The sequence below is a fragment of the Cavia porcellus genome, unplaced genomic scaffold (genome assembly GCF_034190915.1).
Source record: "Cavia porcellus strain 051 isolate PalLab524CR breed Dunkin Hartley unplaced genomic scaffold, mCavPor4.1 scaffold_25, whole genome shotgun sequence".
Lineage (NCBI taxonomy): Eukaryota > Metazoa > Chordata > Mammalia > Rodentia > Caviidae > Cavia > Cavia porcellus.
Genome location: NW_026947508.1, coordinates 29,198,831 through 29,225,592, shown reverse-complemented (window position 1 = coordinate 29,225,592; position 26,762 = coordinate 29,198,831). Strand labels below are relative to the sequence as shown.

Genomic DNA, 26,762 nt, shown 5'->3' with positions numbered 1-26,762 from the left:
TTAGGGGTCAAACTTCCACAAGGCCACCAGGCTTCAGCCCTCTGGGTGCACATACTTGCGATGCCTTCAGCGACTGAGATGCAAGAACTGACTCACTCTGAATCAGACTTAAGGGCCTGAGGTACATGCCCATCAGTATTTCAGGAGAAACTCTTTATTTCGCTGACCAGGACTTATATTCATCATTCAGAGGAACTTCTCTCTTGCAAAACACAAGAGCAAATCATTCTGTGTTTCCTGTTTCATTATTTCCGTCTATATATTTTTCAAAATAGTTCTTAGGATGTATTTCATATGAAATGACTTCCAATGTAATATTTGTAATCATCTCACAGAAAGGTCAAAGAATCTGACCACAGTTTACTAAGCCAATCCCTGTCATTGACATTTCAGGTTCTCTTTCTTTCTTTCTTTCTTTCTTTTATTTGGTACCACCAGGGATCGAACTCACAACCTTGCACTTGCCAGGCAGGCGCTTACCCCACTGAGCTAAATCCCAGGCCCACTTCAGGTATTTTAAATCAAGTGACTCCTTCAAGCACATAGCTGCTCCCCAGGGTTGGGACTCCTGAGTCAGATATGATTATTTGAGGCACAGCTCGGCCTCTTCTGTCCCCTCCTGCCTTGCCTTCTGTGAGAGATGGACTTGGCAAATCCCAGTGTTCTGGAGGGGTGAGCGGGTGGTAGAAGGGGGTTCCATGGTCAAAATATAAAGTGTGGTGAAGCCGAGTTAAAATAAGTCCATCACAGCCAGACCTATGTGAACACATGAAGCTCGGTGGGACCTCCAGGGGCCTGACTTTGCTATATTCCTCGGGATCTCTAGGAGGGCTTCATGCATAGAATTTATGTTGTGGTCCCAAACCTTCTGAGGCTTTGAGGCTGTAGATACAAGGAGTGAATGCGTATTCTGCGTCCCTGGAGCTCCAGGTTTTTCCTTTTGGCTCACTGCCCCCAGCATTTCCTTGTTGTTCACCGAGCCCTCATCTCTCACTCAGATGGCCCCAGCAGCCTCCTGCCTGGATGTGCACCCGCTCACCGTCCCTACTCTGTGATCCATGTCTGCAGGGCCCGTCAGACCCACCTCTTCACTCTGCCCCTGTCATCTGCTGCTCACAGGGTGGCACCCACCTCCGCACACAGCCCTCCACAAGCTGTCTATTCTGCAGGAGCCTGATTTCCCCTTGAACGCTCCATCCGCACGTGAGCCTGTGCCCAGAGCCCACCCTCTGAGCAGAAGGGACTGGCCTTTGGCTTCCAAGATAAGTCTGGAGGTGAGCAGAGGACGATGAGGCAGGGGACACAGAGCAAGATGAGTTCATAGGCTCCCATCTCCATGGCCGCCTCCAAGGACTGAGATCAACAGGAGCACATGCTGCTGCCTCTGGTGGAGAGACCAGGGCCCTGGGCCCACGCTTTCCCATCTCCATGGCAACCAGAGCATGAGGCCTAAATAATGCAGTTGGAAGCTAGAGGTGGCGGCCATAACCCTCTGCCTGCAGTGGGGTGCAGGAGGGTCCCAGGCCCAACTCTGGTTTGTCTGCCTCCCTCCCTGTGTTCTCTCTCTCTCTCTCTCTCTCTCTCTCTCTCTCTCTCTCTCTCTCTCTCTCTCTCTCCTTTCTTCTGCCTCCTTCCACTTACTTCCCACAGAGGCCTCTCAAGTGGTTCCTTAGCTCAAAGGTTAGAAGATGGTGCAGATTTCAGTCGAGCACCTGCCTCGGGCTCTCATGGTGTGGAAAGTGCAGAGCAGATGAAACAGTCTACTTGTCATGTCCTGCTGTGGTCTCCACGTTCCAAGCCTCTTTCAACCACATTATTGTATTTACCAGTAAATCATGAAATGTTAGGTCTGGAGGGGGCCTTAGGACCATCACTATAGTCACTTCCCAGCTTGCTTTCAGTGATGAGCTTCTTTTTCTGAGTGAAAACTTTCTGCAGAAGCTCTGTATACAAAGCAGATACAACTGATGCTACCTTGGCTGAAATCCCTGTACCTTGGCTTTCCCTCTATCTCCAGGGCACATTTGAGCCTATGGAAAAGGCCATTCACTCAGTCCCAGCACCTTTTATACAGAGAACTGAAACTTGGAGAGAATTTAAAGGTTACTTTTAAGATCACACAGTGAATTAAAGCTGCCTGGATGTGGCCCTTCAGCTCCTGACCCATAATACTATGTGTCTAGTGCTCCAAGCTGCCTGGGGATGTATGATTATATGGGTGGAGCTCTGGCAGCCTCTATCTGGCTGCAGAGAAAGAAGCCAGGCCTTCTGTTTATCCTGTGACCCCATGGTGCACCAGATGGGGAGATGTGCATTCAGCAGTTGATGGGGAAAGATACTGCAGATGCCACCAGGTGTGACTGGGTGTTATCGTTAACATATTGTGTCAACTTTAGAAGTTTAGGGTTCTTACTTTGCAAATATCCTCATCCAGTGCAAAAGGAGGGCACAGAGATTTGGTGAGTGCTACACCAATCCTGGAGAGGGGTGGCCTGTGTACAATATAAGGAAGGAGTAGAGGTTTGTTTGCTCCCCCTTTTGCTCTGGCTGATTTTTCTGGCTGCTACCTTGAAGTGTTGCTCCAGTGCCACGCCACACTGCCTTGGAGCCAGCTAATTATGAACTGACACTTCCACAAACAGTGAGCTAAATAAACCTTTCCTTCCTTCCTTTTGGGTGGTGGGTATTTTGTCCCAGCAACAACAGAAAAGTAACCAAGACACTGGGTGTGTGGGAAACGGATGCCTTCATAGGACATGACCTCTTGCCATCAAGATCCACCTGATCCAAGGCTATAGTAAATGTGAACATTTCAAGCACTTCACTTCGCTAGCATAAACAAGCTTGCTTTTGCAAATAGGAACAGTAGCTACTGTATTCTCTGGAACAAGGTAATCCTGGAATGGCCATGGGTAAGTCACCAGCAGCCAGTGTAGGGAGGTCTGAAGAACTGACATATCACCTGGCTTCCTCCAGAGAAGTGTTAGCTGGTTGTGAGCATTGAGAGGGAGAGGCCTGGAAGCCTTGGAATAGGAGGCAGGGGAACTCTTTGCTTGTCTCAAGGTGACAGTTTTCCTGTTGGCTCTTGGGAAGAAGAATGCCCAAGCCACTTAGGGGCATGACCCCTGTTTGGGTAAGAGAAGGCTTGAGGCTGGCTATGGTGACGGGGTGGCTGTGGCCGGAAGGATGGCTGGTCATGGAGATGTGACAGGAAGCACTCCTTAAACACAGACATGATGGTGGCAGACACTGCACGCAGTGGTATTAAGAGAAAGGAACATGCAGGTCTATTCCTTCATGGTGTCTTTGAAGATTTCTTGACCCTGGTCCAGTTCAAGAGTTCTGTTATTTGCTTGTGGTCTCTCTCCACTCTTCTTTCATAGCATGTGTATCCACAGGCCTCTTTATGATTATTTAACATCTGCATGTGTCTACCTCTAAACTACACACTTTTCTCACTCTATCCCAGGCCAGTGTCTGTCCTTAGGCACTCGTATCTGATTTATAGACAGAATAAAAACAGCCACTGTTAGTGATCTTTGTATGAACTCCCTCCAAGCTTTAGTGTAAAAGTCTGTGCTTCCACATTCAGCACCATAGCTGCTCAGAATCAAGTGGATGATGAGTTTCTGCTTAAAGACTAGGAAACGCTTGACTGGGGGGGGGGTAAGGTAGGGTGGCATCAAGAGCAGAGCTGAGGAGTAGCAGGACAGCTCAGGAGGAGAGGCATCAGGTCTTACTCAAATGGAATCTGAAGTATTTTTTTTTTTTCTGCACCCAATTGGAGCTTCAGTGAGAGAGGTGCAGGGGTGGGAATTGGGTGTGAGAGTCATCTTGTCCATGAGGTTCTCTAAGAGGGAGTGAGTTAAGATTAGGGTTAGGCCTCTGCCTAGTAGTCCTCTACCCAGTAGGTCATGTCTACCAGCATTCAGATGCTCAGATGTGGATGGAGAATAGAGTCACCCCAGCAGAGAGTGAGATGTCCCAACAGGCTTGGAGAGGAAAGAGACCAGGTGCCAGCTGCATCTTCTATTATGCCCTGCTTCAGACCCTTCCTCTTCGTGGGTCCAAGGGATGGAGAATCCTTTGTAGCTGAGCCTGTGGAGGTAAGTAGGGTAGAGAAGTCCTCCTCAGGTGGCTCTGGGTGGTGACTTCCTAACCCTGGCAGTTCACAAAAGCATTGAGATAGACACTTTGAGAGGAAGTGTGGCACCTGGATATTGCACAGTGTAATGGAACCAGCCAAGTGGTAAATGCAGCTTTTAAATAGGTTTTGTGTTCCCCATTAACTGTGCTGATGTTGATTAGACCTGACAGCCCACAAGAAGGGGCTGGTCAGCAACTTTTCCCTGACAAGGCCTCCCTGTTCCCTAGGCCGTGAGCTCCGCCTGCTGATCCAGCCAAGCACTGGGAACTACACTTAGGAGCGACAGTAAGGTGAGACTTGTGTTGGACAGGATCTGCTCTGAGAAGGGTTCCAGTGAGTCAGACCATCACCAGCCCCACCAGCCCCTCTTATTCTCCTATCCTGTGCCCTACCTCCTGCACCGTGGAGATTTTCAGGGAGGCATAAGAGGACGACTTCCTCTTACCATACAAGTGTGAAAAAGGGACCATACTCATGAATGGGTGGCTCAGGCTAGAGGCCCCTAGAAGAACCCACTGGAGTTTGGCACACTTGCGTGGCCAACTGTTGGGATCTACTTATGGAAGCTGCATCTCTAGATTGCACAGGTATGTTCACCTCTGAGGGTTGAAGGAAATGCCAAGAAATTATTTCAGATCCTGAGTAGCATCCCATTAGGATGCAGGTTTTCTAAAGCAAGGACAATGACTGAAACCATGGAAGACTCTAGAACTGTGATACCTTTTAGACTTACCTAGCTTCATGGAGTAGAAATAAAGATTAAAGAGACCTATGAGCTTGTCCTTGGGGAGAAGGAAGCAGAAGGAGCTGGGGAGACTAAGTCCTCACCTGTAGCTGTGCTCAGGGCTCACAGGTACTTTGGAAGCTCAGGAAGGCAGAGGAAGTGGAATGTGTCTTCAGATTTGCAAGTAGGTAGGAAAAACTCCGAGAGGGTTGTTTGGCCAGAGAAGTGACTCTAAGGTTTTAACCTCAAAGTGTTGAGCCCAGAAAAAGCCCAGAGTGGTATTTCTCTGCCTCCTTTTCTCATCACAGCTCCTAGAAGGAGGTTATTCCCATGCATATGGATCAGGCTTGAGGTCCAAAACATATGACCAAAGGAGAAGCAGTCTCTCATGTGCCTTTCTCAGGCTAAACTGCTTTTGTTCAACACTGGGTTTGAGGAAGCAAAGTTGTAAAGTCATAGCAGTTCAAATACAGTGGCTACCACCTACCTTTTGTGTGCTGCCTGCTTCGGCTTTATAGCCCCTGCTCCTCTGGCCTGGCTATTTCTCCTGCTCCTCTTTCCAAACAAAGTCTTTAAAGGCTTCATTCCTTACTCAAGGTAAGTTGCAGGGTGAATTTTAACTCTCTTTTCTCTTTTCATCACCCCATGTGGTTACACATTAAAAACACTCATCATAGCTCAACCTATGAAATAAAAAAAAGGAGGGAAATAGCCTAAATGCTCAACAGTTAGGGAGTTGTTTAGTAAATTATGGTGTATCCATTTGTTAGAACATTATACAGACATTAAAAATGATCATTATGGAGACTGTATAGCAACTTGGGAAAGGTTTATGATGTGACACTAAGTGAAACGACAATGCAAATACTACAATTGCTTTGATTGCAATGACAGAAAAATATGTCAGTGTGTCAACAGGAGCGGAAGATAACACGCAGGGGTGAAAAATGGCTGTTTGGGTGGAAGTACTAAGGTAGTTCTTTTCTTTTCAAATGATTTGCTTTTTCTTTACTCTTTTTTGCTCAGACTTTATTTTTTACTCTGAGGTTATCTTTTAGGCTTGGCATAGAGTATACTGAATGTATGATCAGACAAGCTTAGAGTCAGAGATTCCCCAAAGGGGAAAACCCTAGACTGGTGATGCTCACTCCTTCCTGTGGAAGGGCTCCAGATGCAGTCTCTAAACTGCAGTTAAGAGCAGGCAGCGCTGGAGTCAGACGGACATGGATCAGAATTCCAGAGCTACTACTACCTGAATGAACACTCTGCCCTAGTTTTGTGAAAATGCTGAGTCGATGCAAGCAGACATAAGATATAAACTCTCAGTTTTCCTAGCAATCCCTCCTCCACAATATCCTGGGTACTCAGCGTTTAATCCCCCTACTGCAAGACCTCCACTTTTATTACGAGGGCCAGGTGGCCCCAACAGTCGCTGTCCACCGTTCTGAAATATTGCTGCCCACAAGTACAAGGTTATTCCTCTGGGAAGTTGTTGGGTTGGTGTTCCTTCTGCCCTGTCCCGTTTCTCTTTTTACTTTTTTTTTTTTAATCAGTACTGGGGATTGAACTCATGACCACGCGCTTGCAAGGCAGGTGCTTATGCCTCTGAGCTAAATCCCCAGCCCTTCTGTCCCGTTTCTCTATGGAACTACATTTACACTTCCAAGTTCAACGTGATCTTCATCCATGGGAGTTTTTTGTTTTCATTTTTTTTTTTTTAGGATTTCTGGATCTTGGTAAGAAAGAATATTAGAACAAAATTACAAGTCAGGCCAAAGAAGGCAGACATGTCAACTGTGATTGCATTATGATCCTGATTAACAGCAGTGAGACATATCATATATTAGGCAGAAAGTGAACATCTTAAGTGATGGTGACTCCCATGAGCACTGAACCCCATGTGGTTACAGGGGTGAGGAATGACAGGACCAACAGTTAGTGATGGTGTCACCTTTTAACCTGCAGTTGTCACAATCCTGGTGTATTTTATAAAGTGTAAAAACTTGGCTTTTATAGTTTCATTAGACTGTCTTCAGAATGATAGCGACCAGCAATAAACTACTCCAATAGGAAGCAATCTGTGGCCACTCTGTCCCTCCTATTCGGCTTTGCCTTTCATTTTCTATGCCCAAGTTCTCTCTCTATTTCCATCTCCATCCCTTCATCTCCCTTTTCTCTCTTCCTCAATCTCTCCATTCCCCTCAATCTACTTTTGCTTGTGAAAAAAATGCTATGTAATTTTCTTTAAAAATTAATTCTACTTACAAAATATATCTAAAATATTCAAAAGGGAAAAAAGTTTCTCTTAAGTGTAGCTTGATTTGAACTGTTTCTTCCCGCATAATTGAGTTAATGAGCACCCCTTAGAATCTAATGCAAGGTAACTTGCACGGTTTTGGTGATCTTCAAACATGGGTGAATAGATATCTAATAGCGTGGTTCCCCTTGGCAACAATGTAAACCTTGATCTCGATTGGGCAAAATTAGTGAAGGAAAGGGTAGAATTAATTACAAACAGCCGTATTTGTCACTGGTGCCTTTTGGAGTGGTGAGAAGAAAGACAGTGCTGGAGGAAGAGAGAAGGTAGGGAAGGATTTTGAACCTGGATTTAGTTGCTGATATTTTCTTCAGGGGCTATGAATCTGGGACAAACCTATCTGAGAAAACTAGAATGCAGGAGGACTCCCAATTCTAGTGAAGCCAAGAATAAGCAAATAGCATATGGGAATTCAGAGGCGAATTATCTGTCCTGATAACTGCTCGTTTGTCCTGAAAGCTGCTGACATTCGGAAGAGCATAAGAAAATCTGCAATCCAGTCAGTTTTGGAAGACTGTAGACACTTTCTACTACATATCACTTACATTTACTATCTTCTCCATCCTCCTGTACCTCCTCAGACCTTATCAGGTCCCTTCTGAATGAGTGCAGTGTCTTCTCTTATTTCTACGTAGGCCAGAAGAGATCTACCTGTCACCCAAATGCAGTCATACCATTGTCTGCTCAAATCTCCTCAAAGGGATAGGGACTTCATCTAGACTAGGGACTAGTCTAGGTAAAGATAGGGACTTCACAGGGGCATGTAATATAAACTCTGCCATGTAGCCGGGCATGGTGGTGCATGCTTATAATCTCAGCATTCTGGGAAGCTCAGACAGGAGGATTAGAAGTTCAAGTCCAGCCTGGGCAATTTAGTGACTTACTGAGACCCTGTCTCAAAATAAAAAAGAAAACAAACCAGGGATATTTCTCAGTGTGAAAGCTCCTGGTTCAATCTCAAACAAGCAAACAATCAAAAAGCATACAAGCCTCCAAACTTCTCCAATCTCCAGCCTTGAATAAAGTCAGCCCCGCTATTTCCGCCCCCCCTCAGATTGCTCCCCATTGTTCTACATTCTCAACAACCTGCTTTTCTACTGGTGTTGGTCTCATGCTCTGTTTTCTCCAGGTTAATCGTTCTAACTGGAAATTTCCTGGCCCTTTCCTGTCCTTCGCCAACCTCCACAAATCTTTTGGGAGTCAGGCAAGACATCCCTTTCCCTGGCCATTGGCTCTTTAACTCTTAGCCAGTTGCCTTCACTCTGCAGTCCACAGGCACTCAGCCCACGTCACTGTGTTAGTACCTATCACCTTGCCTTACCATAATTTATCTCCCAACCTCCACTCCTTTGCCCCCAGCTCCTAGAAGGCAAGGACTGTGTCTTGGCTCTTAGCAAGACACTCTTAGCACAGGGCCTGGCGTATGAGAGGTGCTCAGCAAATGTTTGTTGAATAAATAAATGAACAAGATTTTCAAGTAAAAATTAATTATGGACAAAGCTGAAAGGGAGTCGGGAATATAATCTATCCCTAGATACCACATTTATTTAAGTCTTTCCTCAAATAGAATTTTCTTCTAACTTTAATATACGATTGAGGAGTTAATGTCACCAATATTTGTGAAATTTGAGGCTTTCAAAGGAAAAAAATAGCCACAACAGAAGGAAGCAATTGTAAGTGAAATATAGATGGTGATCAGGTGAAGTGTTCTGGGAGAATGGGAAGGGAGAGAGAGGGAGAGGCAGAGGAGAGACAGAGATATGTGGAGACAGATGGAGAGAGCAAGGAGCTGTCAGTCAGTTACTGAGTTGATAAGGGAGGTGGGGGCGTTGCATAGCCTGAGTTGCAGTCTGGCCCTGCGTCTTCAACTCCTTTGATGACCACTCATGTGCCATTACTGTGGGTAAAACTCTGTGTTTTGGGGCCCTAGCCCTGACTAGGGAAGTGGAAAAGTTTACTACTTTGTCCCACACTCTTCTCATCACTAGTCTGGTGTGTCTCATTCTTCTGGTTTGGACTCTTCTTCCCGATTCTACATTTCCTTGAAGACATGTTCTTTGTGACTATTTTCGTGGAATCTCATAGGATTTAGATTTACAAAGTTTCCCATTCCTGGATGTTTGGGAGGGGGCCTTTGAGATTCTACATGTGTTATCCATTTGGCTACAGGTATGAGAAGCAAAGTGAATCTTGAGGGTTATTGGGGGCTCATGGCCAGGAACAGAGGGTGGGGTGGGAGGTACACTTCTTACAGAGGGATAGGGTAGGTGAGAAGTAGCCACAGAGTGCAGATCTCAGCAGTGTGTCCATCCCAGCTGCAGCTAGTGGGTAGTGAGAGCCTCACGTGGAGGATGGTGAATGATGCCACCCAGGAAGACACTGGGGAGAACCCAAAAGAACATTGCCAGGGAGTCCAGCAAGGAGCCAAACCCAGACCAATCTCCACTGTGCAGGAAGTGGTACTGCAAACTTCAAAGCAACTGCTTCCTACAGGAATGCAACTAGATAGATGGCAAAGTCACAGGCCAGGGGGATGCAGTAGGAGATGCCATTCCCCAAACATTACTCTAGGGTTCAGATTTGATGGATGCAATCAAGAGCCAAAGGCCAGGGGATGAGGAGTTGGCCACAGGCTGGGCGTTACTCTCAGAGCCATAAGGCCGCCCCTAGAGGTACAGAAAAACCAACCTTTACACAAAGGCTCCTGGACCTGAGTACAACATTGGAACACTCCTGGCAGGAGGAGGTGACACAATGCTAAATGCTAAAGAGCCTTGAACTTGTAGAAACCATTGGCTTAGGTGGTTTGGAAGACAACGGGCGTCTTTTGAGAATTGTTTAATAATGAAAGAGTAGCTAGCCAAGTTGTAGGAGGTCAGAAGCAAAAAACCACATGCCCTGGGTAAGCGTGGCTGTGTGGTGGTGGAGAGCGACAGAACCAGCCCATGGCCAGAAGCTCAGCCAGACATATTATCCTTTTCATCATTACGGTTTGTTTGAAAATTGACTACTTGGATTAATGGTGTGTGTTCATATCTGGCCACACAATCCCAAGGAGGGAGCCTCCCCTAACCAGGACCTGTACTCTGATCAAGCAGGCCAGCACTCAGCAAGCTACAGAGACTTCCTAGGACTGTCATCTGAAAACAGAGTCCCCGGATCCAGGGGTCTGCAAAGGCAGCAGGACCTCTCTTTGTGTCCTTTGAACTGTTGTCAACACCTCCCCAAACTTAACCCAGGCGATGCATTTACCTGTGATCAGGTTTAGCGGCTGATGACTCCAATGGCAGACGGCTTTGCTGTGGGCTGGAAGCACAGCATCTCAGTGTGACAACTCGAGATCTCTCCCGCTGATCTGAAGCGCTGATTGCCAGCCATTGATGTCTTTGATGAATAAAAAATGGGGAGGCGAATTAATTATTACTTATGAAATGCAGATTGTTTGGTAGACAAATATCTTTCAGACCTTAGGGCCCATCAGGGAAGATAATAAAAGTAACCCTTGGCGATGGAGAAGGTTGAAGGTTATGGAGAAAGGGGAGGTCTCAAAAATCCAACCCCATACTAAGTGATGGCAATAGTCTCTTTATGTGTCTGTCTTGGTGCCTCTGTTTGTTTGACTCACTTTCTGTCTGTCTGTCTCTCACCTTTCTGCCTTCCTGACCACGTTTCTGACTTTCTGATCAGGCAAACCTTCTCCATCCCACCTCTACTTTGTGCCTCCCTGATTGTAGGCATGTCTCTTTCTTTGATCTCAGTTCCTCTTTCCCTATCTCTAGGTTTCTCAGGATTCCAACAGCATCTCTCTGGTGTCCTCTGCATCTCCTGGTGTCTCAGGCATCATTTATCCTCTCCTCATTCAGGTTCTCCCTCCTTGGTCTACCAATGGTCCTAGGATCTTTTTCACCACTTCCCTGCTGTCCAAGTGCCCTGGGTGCTCAGTTTTGTTATCATCTCACCCCACTTTCTGCCTCATTTCTCCCTGGGTTGTCATGTCTGGGGAGTTTCCTTGTGACTTTGCGTCTCTGCTGTCCCTTCCTTCACTACGCAGGAAGCTGTGGGAAGGAGGGTCTCTGTCTCATGCCTGGGTCCTCAGCACCTAGAACACTGCCTGGGGGCTTTTCAGCAGTCTGGACTCTGTCTGTCTGGGTTTATTTGCCTGTCTCTGTCCACGACTCTCCAGTCTCTATGGCCTCGGCCTCTCTTTGTCCATGCTGGACCGATTCTCTGCCATGATCTTTCTCCCTCGCTTGTCACATTTTCTTCTGGGCTCTGTGTCAGTCTGGCTCTGAGGTAGGATAGAAGAAATAAAGTCAGGTAGAAAGAAGATAAGGAAGTTGTAATTTTAAAATTATAATTTTGAGGAAACTGCAGCTTGAAAACTCAACTAAGGTTACAATGCCTTTTTTACCCCTAGGCTTGTTTTATTTTCTCAGCTCCTCACCTCTAATTTCCCAAGAGTTTTAAAGATATAGCAAGTTCATATGTTTGCCTCATGTTTTTCCTCCAGTACTATAAATCCACAAACTTCAGATTTCTACCCCTGAACGAATAGCACCGTTACCTGGGTACCATATCTCCAAACTTCAAATGCAAGCAAATAGTTTGCATTTTAACCTACTTGATAAAGTCAGTTTTTGCTTTAACCCACTAATGAGTAACCTGACAGGCATACTAGGCAAACAAAGACAACTAAAAACTGTATCTCCTAGATCATCTGTCCTGAGGACACCCCAAGACCACATAAATACCCACAACTCATTCTACAATGTATCTCACCTTTCAAACATCCACACTCTTTCTCTTTGGGTGTGTAATCTTCGATTATGCCTAATGAATCTGCTGCCTAATCACCTGAGCTTCCAGAAATGCTTTTCTGTGATGACAGTTCAAGTACTTTCCAGGGTGACCTGAGATCTCCATCTCCTCTTTATGGACCCTTCCTGGACCTATCTGATGGCAACCTGGCCTCTCCTTTACCACCTGAATCTCTCTTCTCTCTCAGCAGTATGAGATAGAGCTGGAGGGCAGCCTTGGCCTGGGCAGGAGCCAGGATACCCCTAGACCTCACCTCACACACAGCTTCCTGTTAGGCTTCTCTCCAGGATCACCTAGAGTCACAGAAAAGAAAGTTTCACTTGCTTAGAAGCAAACAGCATCAGCTCTTGGACAACAAAGGCCATCTCTGAAGTGCACAGGTCTTGTCCCTCTGGGCCAATCAGGAGCCTCAGAGAGAAGCCCTGGATGGTGCCAGCAGCTGGCTCAGTCCTGATTGTCTTGAGGGGTGAGGTCTGCATTCTTGCCCTGCTTGTGGCATAGCTCAGAGATGAACAAAGCTGTTTTTGGAACTGGTAGCTATCCTTCTGGGGATGACATCTGTCTAACTTGGCATCCATCAAAAAGATGATAAGGGTTCATGTTCTGGAGAGGGGTCACCTCTGGAGAAGTAAAGCCTATGGAATTTGAGGTTCTGTGCTGTCAAGGCTAAGGCTGTGAGTTTTGAAGTCACGCAGACTGTGTTAATATCCCAGTTTCCAACTGACCTTACAGCTCTACTTTCACGTCTATAAAATGGGAGCAATACACTTTGTTCTGCAGTGTGGCTAATGGTTAAATGTGCTAAGCTAAACAAAGAACTTTGCCTGGACCATCATGAACCCTTAGTAGAGAGCAGCTGTGGACAGTGAAGGCAAAGGGCATCCACTGGCACTCTTTTCCTGAAAGCAGGCTGGTTCAGTGGCAGCGGTGAGTAAGCAGTAAAGTACCCATTGTAAAAGAATTCCAGGGGGGGCAGGAGCTTTAATCAGCCAGCCCATCCTATCCCCTGTCTCAGGAAGATGACTGTGCGATGTGTCCTGCCTCACCCCCAACCGCATAGTGCTCTTCCCAAAGCTCCTGGGAGCAGACAGCCCTAGCCTTGCTCTTTACCCCCTTCTAGCTCCTTCCTGCACAGCCAAGACGCACTTCCTGCAGCCCCATCACGAAGTTTTTTTCCTTCACACAGGCCTGCTGGCTCTGGCTGGGGCTCTGCAGAACCCGAGGAGAGCCCTTGGGCTGTCAGCCCTGAGGTGGTCTCGGCGTGTGCTCCAGGCTGTGCCTTGCAATCCCCCATTTCAGCAAATTACAGGAAGGCAAAGATGACAAGGAATCTGCAGTGCAGAGCCAAGTACTCACTTGAAAATATCTCCAAGGCCTTTTCCAATTTCCTGGAAATCTACAAGTGTTTCCAAGATGCAGCTTTGGTAGTTGGGCCAAGCTGGGTCCTACCCATCTCTCCTCTTCCTGCCAATCCTACCACCTCCCCACAGCTGCCCCTTGAGCCACCCACACTGTGGCTCCTCCACCCCTGGGCCCACCTTTCTTGCCTCCTTGCTGTGGCCCTGTGGGTCTTGGCACCTGCAAATGCTGGCAGAGTGCAAAAGGAGGTACGGGTCTGACTTGCTTCCCTGCCTGCTCCAGATGACTCACCACCTGCCTTCTCATTTCTCTTCCCATCCTTACATAATCCTGACTCCAGGATTAAAAATACTCTGCTGAATACCCCCTCCATCTGTCATATTCTCCATATATATATATATATATATATATATATATATATATATTCTTATTTTTAAAATGCTTTGGAAAGAGCACTTCCATCATTCGTATTCTACCAGAGATGGGTTTCCGAGTCAGCTCCGCTTCCTCCAGAACAGCAGTCCTGGGGGAGTGAGGTTCCCCAAACTTGAGGAATGCAGGCTGTTTTGTGTCTTTGTTGCCTAATAGGTTTGTCTTCATGAAAGGACCCATCTTCCGAGTCACGGAACACTTTCTCAGAGTAGCTCCTTGTCCTCCCATCACCTGGGCTGGCAATCTTCACCTGTCTTGGAGTTAGAGGTAGCAAAGAGCTGGACCACCTGTCCCAGATCAGGACCCTGCCTCCAGCCACTGGAATAGGGACCACTGGCACCTGCACTGCCCCCACCCTTAGTGAACTCACCGGCCCTGTCTCCGTGTACCAGGAATCCTCCCAGACTGATGGAGGAGAAGGGAAAGGGCTAACCCTCCTTTTAGCTTTCCTCCTTGTGGTACAATCCAAGCACCTCTGGTTGTTGGCCTCCCTTATTCATTCTGTAGGCTTTATTACAGGCTTCTCATCTACTGGGTGGATCAGACAGATGCGACATGCCAAGCAGGTGCAACTGAGGGAGGGGGGCAGTGTGTAGATCAGAGCATTTTGAGTTACAGGGTCTGGGACTAAGTCCAGTGTCTGCCAGATGCCAGTCTTTTAGCACACATAAGAGCTCAGTGAGCTCACCTGCACAGTGGGTGCTAGAACTTCCGTTTTCTGAAGTAGGTTCACTTTCTGATGGCTATGAGGAATCTGAGATGCAGCAGCATCGTGCAGAATGGATTGTTCCAAATGCACACATTCAGAGCTGGAGGATCCTGCAGAGAAAAGAGGTGCCTGTGGAAGCTTCCTTCTTTATGATCCCCCTCCTTGTGACTCTTGTGCCTCTCATGACCAATGCTGCCAGTCCCTACTCCTCCAGTCCACACTTGTGTGCACCATAGGAGCCAAGTGTTCCATGCATTCTCCACTAGCAGCAGTGTCTGTCCTGTTTAAACCCCTTCCAAAGACCCTTGGGGCCTTCTGCACTGCCTCCACCTCTCATGCATTCACATTCCCTGTCTCCATGCAACAGGAATTATTTCTAGACTGATGGAGAAGGGCTGTTGGGCCGGGACCTTTTAGTCCCATGTGTTGGTGGCCCAGTGACTTGTATTCCTATGTCATAGTTTTCACATTTGTAAAATGGTTCACATGAGAGTATATTTGAACACTTTCATGTGACTTGAAATAAGTGACTTCACATAAGGCATTTAGAGCAACTTCCAGTGGATGGTAACCTGCCCCAGGCTTTACTAGGAGTAGCAGCAATAGTTGGTCCTGGTGTCTTTGGAAACATGCTCTCTATGTCCCGAGTCCTACTTGCCTGCCTCCCCTCCTGCATGGAACATACCCACCTCTTCAAGAGTCTCTGAGAGGCAGCTCCTGTGTGAAAGTTGCTGGGTCCTGGACTTTTTTTTTTTTTTTTTTTTTTTTTGGCACCGGGGATCAAATTCACAACTGCATGCTTGCAAGGGAGGTACTTATGCTGCTGGGCTAAATTTCCAACCCTTGGGTCCTGGACTTTTGTGCTGCTCCAGTCCTTTGGTTCCCAAACCCACACCCTGCTCCTGTAGACTTGTGCACTGCTCATTTCTTAGCAGCCATCCTCACAGCCACTCACTGGGCACTGGATCCATGTCAGGCACTGCCCCTCATTGGCCACTGAGGGTGAGATGGGTTTAGTTTTCTGCTGCATGCCTCTGGGCTTCATGAGCTGCTACTATGTGCCAAGTGAAAGACCGTGATCTCCCCTACTTGTCCCAAGTGAGACTGTACTTGTTGTATGAAAGAGAAAAGTGAAGGCCAGGAGAGTAACTTGCACTCTAAGGAGCTGGCACCAGCTAACTTTGGCTTCAGAATCACGCCTCTGCTTTCATGGTCCCTGACGGCCTGGACTTGCTTCTGGTATTCTAGTCCTAAACTGAAAGTCTGGCAGGATTCCTGCCCCGCTCTAAGATCTGGGCTAAGAGGACTGACCAGCTCCTGTCACTCGTTCTTGGCCTAAGCTGTGTCTGCCCCACCAGTTCTGTGCCCCCAAGGCAGGACATGGCTCCTAGGGGGATCTGAGGAGGGGTCCTAGCATCATAGGGCCTCTGGCTGCACCATCATGGGACCAGAGCACCACCACCCAGATGGGACAGCCTTCTCCGTGAGGACATCTGGAAGGCCAGAAAGGAACAGAGAGGGAGGAAAGTTGCTTTTTCAATGCCATGACTGCAATTGCCTCCAGGCTGTTTCATGATCAATAAAGTATCAGTGCCTCGGAGTAAAAGTGGGCCTGTGCCCCTGGGGAAGGCCTGGCTCTGGTCTAAGGACTGCTCAGTAGTTGTCACTCAGCTTCCAGGACGACTTGGCTGCGGAAGGTGGCCAATTCTCTGCTGGCCCAGCGTGTGCCTTCACTGATTTCTCTTCTCATCCAGCAGCCCCTCCTCCCCGCCCTGACTGTCCTCCTTGCCAGCCACCAAAGTCACCTGGAGGCCTGTTTGAAGCTCAGCTGTGTTTATACCATTTGTCCTGGGGTGGGACTATCACCACTGATGGTCTGAACTGCTCATGGATGCACACTCATGACTCACCACTCAAACATACAGGTGTTGGGGGTACACACTCTCCCTTGCACAGCCACATTTGCAGTGAGGAGGCAGCCTGTCTCCTGATCAACTTCTGAAATTCACAGCCCCTCTCATAGCCGCCAAGGAGCCTCATACACATTCAACCCTCACACTTCTCCCCCTTCCCTCCTGTTCTCTCTCTCTCTCTCTGTCTTTCTCAGAGGTGAGAGGGATTTGGCAGCAACATCTCTTTGTCTCTGGCTTTTTCCTGCTAGCTCTTTGGCTTGTTCCTTGTTGCTCACAGCATCTGTGCATGTGTGCGCATATGCATACACACACACACACACAGAGGCACACATGCACATGCATGTGGAAGAATCGAGAGCGGGCATATGTTCTCCCTCTCACATGAGAACATGTGGCCTGAGTGGCAGGTTCTGATGTGATCTGGGTAGGGTGAGATATCAAGGGACTCTGGGAGGGATCCAGGGCCAACGCTGGGCAGGCAGCCTTGGTCTGTGATGTCTGACACTCAGGGCAGGCATAGTGAGATGGCTCTGAGAATGCTTTCAAGCAGGCTTCTCTTGGTATGGCTGTGTACTTGGCCCCTTACATGCTGAGAGCTCTGGGGAGTGATGGAGCCTCTCTGTACATTGGTTTCCCTGGCTCATCAGACGGTTCTGCGTGAAGTAAGTTAGCCTGTGTACAACACTTAGACCAGAGACGTGGCAGCCTTGGTGAGGGCATTGTGCCCCAGGCTCTGTGATGAGCATCATGTATGTGTGATTGTACTGAATTCTTCTGTTCACCCAGTAACCATGCTACTGGGATGCAAGGAGTTTCTCAAATTCACATGGTCGCTAAGGTGAAGCTAGACATGGAACTCAAGTCTCTGCCCCCCTCCCCACTGTGGCACCTCTCCTTCTCAGGTGCAGGGCCTCAATCAGACTGCAGCTTCAGGAAAGGTGTGTCACAAGCCTGCTCGCTGTGATCCCATGGAGTGCCTATCAAGTGCGTTGGCGGAGGTCTCACTTCTCTCCCGGAAGCAGGAATGGGAACTTGGGAGTACCCAACTGTGTAGGTTTCCCAGGGGCTGTGCCAGGACCGCAGGATCTCTCCTGGCAGGACTAGGTTGGAACTTGATGGGGAGCCTGTGAGGTCTCTGAATGGTCCTGGGCAGGACGAGCAAAGACACAGGGCAAGACCAGGTCCTGCGTTAAACAAACAGATATGGAAAAGTCAGAAAAGTCACAGAGTCCACCTCTGGAAATGGCAGCTCTGGTCACATGACCCAGTGATCACAGTGTCAGGCTGAAGCAGGAAGAAAAGCAATGCTGTGTCTAGCAGGTGACCCATGTCTCTGCTCCAAGATGGGCACATTTACTTTTTTATTCTCAGTGAGTGGCAGACATTGAAGAGTTCCCTCAAGTACAGTTCTCAGGGTCCTGGGGGACTAGAGATAGGCAGGGCAGGAGGGAGGCTGTGTGTCACCTGCCTTGCCTTGCTGGGCCCAGAATGCTAGTTTAAACATTCGTGCATTAACATTTGTGCCAATTAGTGTTGTTTCTAATTAACATTTTCACATGGCAAAGTAGAGCTTCCAGGCACGGCAGTGCTTGTGCCAACAAGGAGGGATGCGGGTCTCCTGGGTTTCCAGTTGTGCTTGAGGGTGATAGGCACAGGGGCTGCTGGGAGGCGGCACAAGGACAGCAGTCTGTGTGATGGGATCTGGGCAGAAGAGGTCACGCTGGGGTGCCCCTGGGACTGAGCTGCAGAGTGATGCCTTCCTAGCTGTTCAGGGCAACTTCACATTCCTGAGCAGGACAGGATGTGTCTCAGTCACCTCCACATGTGTGATGTGTGAGGCCCTACTATGTGCCAAACTTTGCAAGGTGCTTTGATCCTTGTCCTTGAGGGATTTGTGGATGAGGAAGGGAAAAACCACACACACACATGCAGGCACTCTGGGAGTACTGGGCCGGGTTCTGTATCCAGGGGCCAGGCTGTGAAGGCCCAAGGACAGGGTCCATGCTCACCTTGTTCCCAGTGTCCAGCACAGTTCATCACATGTTTCAAAGGTCAGTAATCAAAGGAAGGGCTGGGCATTGTGGCATACACCTGTCATTCCAGCTTGCAGGAGGCTAAGGCAAAAGGATCATTGCAACTTTGAGGCCACTGTGGGCTACATAGTGAGTTCACAGTCAGCCAAAACTGTGCAATGAAACCCTATCTCAGGAGAGAGAGAGAGAGAGAGAGAGAGAGAGAGAGAGAGAGAGAAAGTGAATGGGTGATACCAGCTGAGACCTGAAAGTTGAGGAGCTAGCCAGGAAAAAAAAGCGGAGCAGAAACTGCTCTAGGCAGTGGGAACAGTAAAGGCAAAGGCAAGAAAGCAGACACTCATCCCTGGTGCCAGTGTGGTGCTGCTGAGGGCAGGCATGGGCAGGGCGGGAGGCCACAGGTTGAGCCCTGGAGACTGGACTTCAGTGTGGACTGGTGGACAGAGGGTGTTTCTCCACAAAATAGCAACATGCAGGGAGAGTAAGAGGTATGGGGTTGGCATAGGAGTATGTCTGTTGATTGAATTAAGCAGAAATTTTTTTGGACAGGGATCAGACCAAGAAATGACTCTATTCAAACTTCCCCACTTCCCCTGGCCTCTGATTTCTTCTCCACTCAGGACCCGTGAAACTCAGCTATGGCCATGTCATCCTTTGCCAAAACCCTCAATGACTCCCCAGTACATTGACAGTGAAATCTAAAATCCTCATCATGGCTTCTAAGATGCTATGCGGAATGGCCAAGTTCACCACTCAGCTCCAGGCTCAGGCTTCCCCATGCTCAGTACCCTGCAGCCATGCGGGCCTGGTTCTTTGCCCCTCACCAGGGCTCCTCCTGGCCTCCTCCTGGCCTTGGCAGGTGCTGCTGCTCTGCTGAATGCTTGTCCCTTTCCTTCCATACCCACTCCTGCTCATTCTTTAAATCTCGACCTGAAAGTCAAGTCCCTTCCTGCATCCCTGACCAGCCTGCGTCCACAAGTGAACCAGCGCATCCGTCCTCTGCTCCGTGATATCTAACCTGGTGGCCAAGTCCATTCTCATGTTCTTGCAGCTGCTGCCCAGGCTACAGGGAATGACAGCTGCATCTGTATCTGCAGGGCCTCGTGAGGTGCCTAGCTCACTGCAGATCTTTGATTAGTATCTGTCAATGAATACATGACACAGGTGATGTATTTATATCACGGTGTGTGTTTGGCAAAAGTTAATTTCCAATATTAGGCAACCTGGGCCAGGAGGGCAAGGACATTAGCTTTGAAATAGGAACCTCTGTTGGAGAGGCTTCTGCCAAGATACTTCTTGTTGTCCTTCCGTATCTTCAATTATCTACTGGACAACATATTGGACAATGCTTCTGGCCTTCCTGAATTGTCCACTGTACTGTATTCATTGTCTTTCATACAGCAGAGCCCAGACCTGGGCAGACTCTGGCCTCCTGGGTCCCAGGAGCAACAGTCAGCAATTTCCTTTTCTGTACTTGCAGTCTCTTTCTTGGACTCTCATTTGGGGAATATGAGGTAGGATACAGAAATGTCAGGCAGTAGGGTGTGGCCAAGAGCCATAGGGGGCTCTGGGGTGCGTCACAGCAGATCAACAGACAGAGGGCACAACTGAGGGATGCAGGGTCAGCAGCCAGAGGCAGAAACCAAACAGAATGAAAGGCACAGGTTGACAATGCAGTCATTTATTTATTTTTAATATTTACTATCTTTCCTGCAACCCAAAATGATGTGAGGTCATTTGTTACTCAAATACTGGTGAGTGCCCGAAGGGAGAGTCAAGGTAGAGAGCAGGGGTCAGCAGCCTCTTAGATGAAGCAGGGACAGTCCACGGGCACAGAAGGAGGACTGCTGAACAGGGCCTCACTGTCTGCTGGGCTTGGTCATAACAACCCTGGCCTAATTTCATTCCTGCATTCTCCTCCTGTTCTGGTTAGATACCAAGGAGCAGATGGTCAGAGAGACCATGCCAGTTGCCCAGAGCCACACAGCTTGTCAGTGGCATGATCAGTGGCTTTGGTCTGGGGAGAAGGGCTAGGAGGAGTTTTTCCAGGTGCACCCCTTCTCCCTGCCTCTGCTGCAGGCCCTGACCTTGCCTGCTTTATTAAGCATCCTGCATCTTTTTGTCCACCCTGAGCCCTTTGGAGCCCTATGGCTGCCCAGTTCAGAAGGCCCAACAGCCCTCCAGCATCTGGCTAAGAATCCATGTTCCCTACACCCCGCAGCACCCAGATGTCTCCGCTCAGGTTTGACTCCGCTTCCTTACTCATTACATAGCAGCTGCAAGGCTGAGCCTGTCCCCAACCCAAGCTGGCCCGTCCCATCTCAGCTCCTTTGCATTGAGAAGGGGAATACGGGAGACCGGTCAGGCAGATGGGTGCTGCAGCCAGGTGACCTGGGCCCAAGATGCAGGTCTGCTCTTCAGGCTGTGCAATCTCAGAGAAGTTCCCACTGTCTCGGGTCCCAGTTTCCTCATTTGTCATCCTTCAGGAGCTTCTCGTGGGTTTGCTCTACTACTGTAAACTACTTTTGTTACTCAGTCAGTCCTCACTGCCACCCCAGTACAGCCATCACTGAGACCCAAAACTTGCTGAGCAAATACCCCTCTTGGAACACTCTTGCCTCTACGACCCCTCCTGGTTCTGAGGATGCTCCAGGTTTCACAGGCCTTTGTGTCCCAGGATACTGCCCAACAACATGAGAGTTGCTTTCTTTATGAGAATGTCTTAAATCTTTGCAAGATGGTGCTGCCCAAGGCAGAGCCTACTCTGGCCTCTGGGAAAGCCCTAGCAGGTGCTTTGTAAACACTTGTTAGTTTTATGTCTTGGACCATATGCGCCTTCTGCCCTGATGAGGCTTTCTGCTCAGTTGTAAAGTGGGCTCGCTCCCTGGGTTGAGGCTGAGGCACTGCAGCATCCTAAAGACACTGTCACATTGATATTGCTATGAGCTGAGTGATAGGGTGGGTGCAGGATGGAACCCAGGGCTGGGTGAGGCCACCTGCTGGGAGAGGAAGGGCAGGACAGCAAATCCCAGGCTGGAGGGTGCGGGGCTGGAGTGGGTTAGACATAAAGGAAAAGAGATGACTTGTTCGACAGTGGAGGCAGGCAGTTGGCCCAAAAGCAAGAAGGAAGGAGGAGGAAGATGGTCCTTAGTGTCCCAGTCTTCTTGTCTCCTTTAGACTGGGCTCTCTTCTCCCCTAAAGACACCCTGCCCCAAGCAGACCTCAGTTGGAGCCTGCTGAGCTTACACAAGCCCCTAACTTCCCAGCCTCACCTGCAGAGGCTCTGATGGTACTGGCTGTCTACCTGGACACAGGAGATGTGATGCCCAGCAGAGGACCCCACATCTTGCTGGGCAGGGGATGCCCCAGGTCATGTATGAAGCCAGGTGCTTGGTGTTAATGCAGGGTCAGCTCAAGCAGACTGTCACAATGAGAAGAAGCTTCGTCATCATGACTGCTTTGTGCCCTTGGTTCAAAGGCTTAGCCTCAAAACCTCAGGTCTTCTGGTCATGTACCCATTTTCCGTGACCATCTCTTCTGTATAACTCCCAAAAATCAGCATCCATTGTTCACAACTAAAGTCTCTTATGTGCATCCCTGACACTTACCAGCTGTGTGACTTGGGCAAATTACTGAACCATTCTGTGCCGCTGATTCTTTTGCTCTGAATGAGGTAGTAACACTAACTACCCTGCAGCCTTGTCACTGAAATTCACTGAGACATTTTGCATGTTCTCTTGTGTTGTATTAAGCCTGCAATAAATATTAGCTATTATCCTCACTAAATCTGAGAAAAACAAGGAAATACTCGTGCTAACTAAAGAGGCAGAGAGCCAGACAGTCAGCCACAAAGTGAGCAAGGGAGATGGTCCAAATCCCGGATTCTTTCCACTCTCCTGCAGTTGCCTGGTCGTGTGTGTGTGTGTGTGTGTGTGTGTGTGTGTGTGTGTGTGTGTGTGTATTCATGTTCTTTATTGCATAAAGCCACTGTATTATGTGCGCTGTCAAATATCCTATTAAAAAGCAAAGTGAAAAAAGCAGTGAGCAGTCTTCCTCTGCCTGCTCTTTCACTGATTACAAAATTAAATTAAGCTCTGTGGTTGCTGCTGCTGTTTGATGGGGAATACAATGAATTGCTCTTTGCCTCCCTCCAAGATGTCCCTGGGAACGGGGCTGGGGGAGCCAACCCAAGACAGTATTTCTTCCTCTCCGTGCCCCAGGGGGCAAGGCTTCCTCTCCAGAAATGTTAAGCCCCTGAACCAGACTCCTTTTTATTAGGTTAATAAAACACCAGACCCATCAGGTCTCAGGCTCGTAAAGGTCAGGGAGTCACGTCTGAGTGCAGGGGAGAGGTGGAGGGGCTGCGGCCGCTCCCCAGAGCTGGTGGGGCGGGAGGAAACGCTGAGGCCAGGATGGAAGATGTACACAGGGCAGTGAGGGACAGCTGTACAGGAGGCCTCACGGGCCCCCTGGCCTCATGGTCTCAGCAGAGGAGGGTCCCCAGGGAAGGGTCAAGACCAGGCAATGGCTGACAGCAGTCAAAGCTGAAGGAGAATGGGCAGGTGGGCAGGAACAGGGAAGCAAGGCACTAGGACCTGAAGGATTGGGTGTCCCTAGCAAGGTGATGGGACCAGGGTCGTGGGGTCACAGTTCTGGGCGGGAGGCAGTCTCTCTGCCTACCTTTGGCCTCCTTCAGTCTATTCCTGCTGTTTTGGGGACCTGGGGTGGCAAGCACTCCTCCACCCCTGCAATGCAGGGACTTCCAATAACGGTTGTTACCTTTCCAGGGCCTGGGGAGACTGGGCTGGGCCTCTCAGAGGGCTCTTCTGCCTCTTGGGTATAGACAGACAGATGGGATGGATGGGCACTCAGGTGCCCTGGCGGGCAGCTGGAAGCACAGTTTGTGCTGCTACCAGGAGAGTTCCACTGTCCACAAGCCTATTCCTGTGGCTCTGGCTCTCCCGGATGCTGCTGCTTAGTGTCCACGGGCCTTTCAGGGGTGAGTATGGGGTTGCAGACTCCAGGAGGCCCAGTCACGGAATCACATGGTTCACTTCTGCTGTGCACTGCTGGTCAAAGAGCGGGGGGGGAGTAGGTGCTGCCCGTCAGTGGGAGGATCGACAAAGAGCTGGTAGCTGGCTTCAACTCCCTGCACACTTCAGTCTCGCACACTGCTGTAAAATGGAAACAGGGCTGAGCGCGTAGTCCCGGCTCCTTGGAAGGCTGAGGCAGGATGAGCATGAGTTGAAGGTTAACTTGGCTAACTTAGTAAAACCCTGTCTCAAAATTAAAACAAAAAGAAGCACATGGAGTGCATATCTGTAATCCAGAAATCTGGGAGGCTGAGGCAGGCAGATTTTAAATGCAAATCCAGCCTAGGAAACTGAGCAATTCATCAAGACTCTGCCTCAAAATTTTAAAAAGCATTGCATTTTAATTAAAGTGCAAAACCATTAGGGATATAGCTCAGCACAAAGGCTCTGGGTTCTATTTCCAGTACAAAAAAATGAAGAGCTGAGAATGAGGATCAGTGTTCCCTGAATTCAATACCTAGTACCAAAAAATAAGTAAATATTGTTTTTAAAATGCAAACCAAATTTCTTCACTTTTCTGTTTTCTCTGGCTTCCCTGGCCCTGGGGTGGTTGTAAGCCTCCTTTCCCTTGGGGACCTCTGGGGTGCTGATCCCTGCCCAGCTTTCTAGCTCCGTTTCCTGCCACTCTTCCTCACTTGCTACCCCTCTGGCCTCTCCGTTACTCCAGGCTCTCCATCCCACTTGCTGTTCACTTCACTGGGGTTCACCACGCCTTGCTTGGCAAGCTCTTTCTGGCTCTTCAAGCGCCAGCGAAAGTGACACCAATGACTCCTTTTCTCATTTAGTCAAAAAATATTTACCGTGTGCCTACTATGTGCTAGACATGGATCTAGATCCCACTACAAATAATTACCTTGTTATTCTCTACTTTAGCACCCTTTCTCATTTTTAACTTTAATTAAAGTGCAATTATCTTGCCTTGTTTATTTTTCTGTTCATTGTCTCATCATTACCCTTCTAGAAGGAAGGTAAGGCTGTCAGGTTTACCATGATTTCCCTTAGCCCATGATCTAAGGATTTGCCACTTGTACATTGGAAGAATTAATGCTATCTACACAGTCTTGTGACCTTGGTAAGGTACCTGATCTTGGGTGGCTTTGATTTCTTGAGAATACGGTTCTCCACGCTCATTAAAGTGTGGGGAAGATAGAGAGAAAATGCACATTAAGTACTTGTGTCACTAGGAATTCGGTAAGTTTTCATCAGAATGTCCCTGGACACTGTCACAATCATTCTGTGATTAGAGCAGAATAGCTTTTGGCTCTATTGGCAAAACCTACCCTGTGAACCCCACATCGTGGCGACTGTATTGGCTCCATCTCTGTCATGTCCAAATCACCTAGCGCAGTGCCAGTCCTGCAGTGGAGTGGTCTGGCCACCGGGCAGTCTAGATCACTGCATTGTTGACCCCTTGAAAAGTGAGGCTGTGTGTGTTTTCCAGTTTGCTCTTAGTTGTCAGTATTTTTAATGTGACAGTCACTATTTCTTGCTGGGTGCCAAGTACTGTGACTACTTTCTGTGTGTCATTTAACCAGACCAGGATGCTTTCATGTTGACCAAGGCTCAGACAGGGTGAGTAATTTGCCCAACGTCTCTCAGTTAGAATCTGAGTCTAGGTCTGAGTTCGTGTTTCTGGTCCTCCTGTGCCTGCCCCCAGCTCTGTTATTGCCCTTTACTTGTTGTCACAAGGCAGTTGCAGGGCCTGACATTCACAGAATCCTCATCGTTTACTTAATGCTGCAACAGCAACCCGAAAGAGATCCTTACTACGTGCTGAATAAGACTTCTGCATTTTCCATCTGCACCATGTTACTCCGCCCCCATGACCTTCCGCGTGGAAGGGTCAGGAGTCCCTTCCCACCTCCCTTGGGCTTGGAGCTGGTGCTGGGGGAGCGAGAGCATAGGATGTTGGCTCACCCCTAAGGAAAGTGGTGCTGAACTGGAAAGCCCTCAGACAGCCCTCTGACCTGGCTCAGCGGTGACTTCTGCTTGGCTGATCCGTTTGCCTCCGGTGCCTGCCTGCTTCCTCCGTGTGTAAATGTTAGGCGCTGTCAGGGCAAACACGCTGGAGTGATCCGCGCCTTTTCATCTACCTTCCCTGGCAGAGGTCAGCCAGCCCAGCACCTGGGTCCATTCCAAGGAGCGTGCAGGGTGCTCTGGAGGCCTGGTGGCTGCAAGACAAATAGGACTGGAGGGACCCCTACCAGGACCGAGTCTGCAGGAAGATGAGGCTGGGGGCAGACACGTCAATCCAGCAAGCACGCACTGCATTCTGTAGAGTGTATAAAAGAGGTGTCCTTTTCCTGAGGACCCCAGCTGCTCCTCTCCTGAGCATAGCCCTCCTTCTTTTGCTCAGGTTAGCTTAGTCCAACTTCACTACCTTCTCCAGGATAGAGTGATGGGGAAACTGGGGCGCCAGAAGTAGGAAGTGACTTCTCCTTTATTGCTTTTTGCACCACATGCTGCATCAATTCGAGGGGTGACAGAGGCAGAATGTCAGTGGGAGAATTTAGATTAATGGCTGGTAACTGACCGTCTGGGTTCATGGAGCAGCCTGCTCAGCCCTGGGCTATGCTTTCTGTGCTGGAAAATCCCTGTGGAGCAGGAGAGTGTGGGGAGGGACAGACGGAGGGACAGAGTGGATGGGAAGGTGCTTTGTAGGGCATAAGCTCTTCCCAAGAAGGGCATTTTAGATCTGGCTTGAGAAGAGTACTGGGAGGAAAGGAAGTTCACTTTTGGGCCTGTCTCTGACCTCAGGTGCGTACCTTCCTCTTGTCTTCAGCCCATCTGCCCGCAGCACTGCACTTGGTCTTTCCTCTTCCTCTTGGCCTACCTAACTCCTCTCTTGCTGGGTCGCTGCCTCCTCCCTGGCTGATCCCATCCTGACTCGTCCTGTCTGTGTGTACATGAACCTGTCCCTAGCCCTCTTAGTTCCTTCACCCATGCTTCCCCAGATGGTGTTTCCAAGGCTGCAAATGGATTTTCCAGTCCTTGAGTGATTTATGGAACTTGGCAAGCCAGAGAAATGTGGAGAGGAGCTGTGCTGCTTCCGGAGCCAGTCCTGTAGCACACATTCAGTTGTTTCTACTTTCTTGGGACAGTTTGGGTTGCACCCTGCTACCCACCTGCTCTCCTGGATCCTGGTCTTCCTTTGTCAGAGACAGATAGATATGTAGGCTCTGAGCTGCCCTTGGTCTGTCTGTCCTTGGCTGTTCCTACT

The 26,762-nt window shown here is 48.9% G+C and overlaps 1 long non-coding RNA gene across 1 annotated transcript; it reads right to left on the bottom strand.

Moving 5' to 3' along the window:
* Nucleotides 1-254: 254 nt before the first annotated feature.
* LOC134472835 (uncharacterized) lies at nt 255-13,626 on the bottom strand. Its single transcript, XR_010042811.1, has 4 exons — nt 13,363-13,626; nt 10,441-10,572; nt 5,359-5,554; nt 255-4,098 (listed from the first exon to the last, which is right to left on the bottom strand). It is a non-coding gene; the product is annotated as an uncharacterized LOC134472835 (long non-coding RNA).
* Between the last annotated feature and the right edge of the window lie 13,136 nt (nt 13,627-26,762).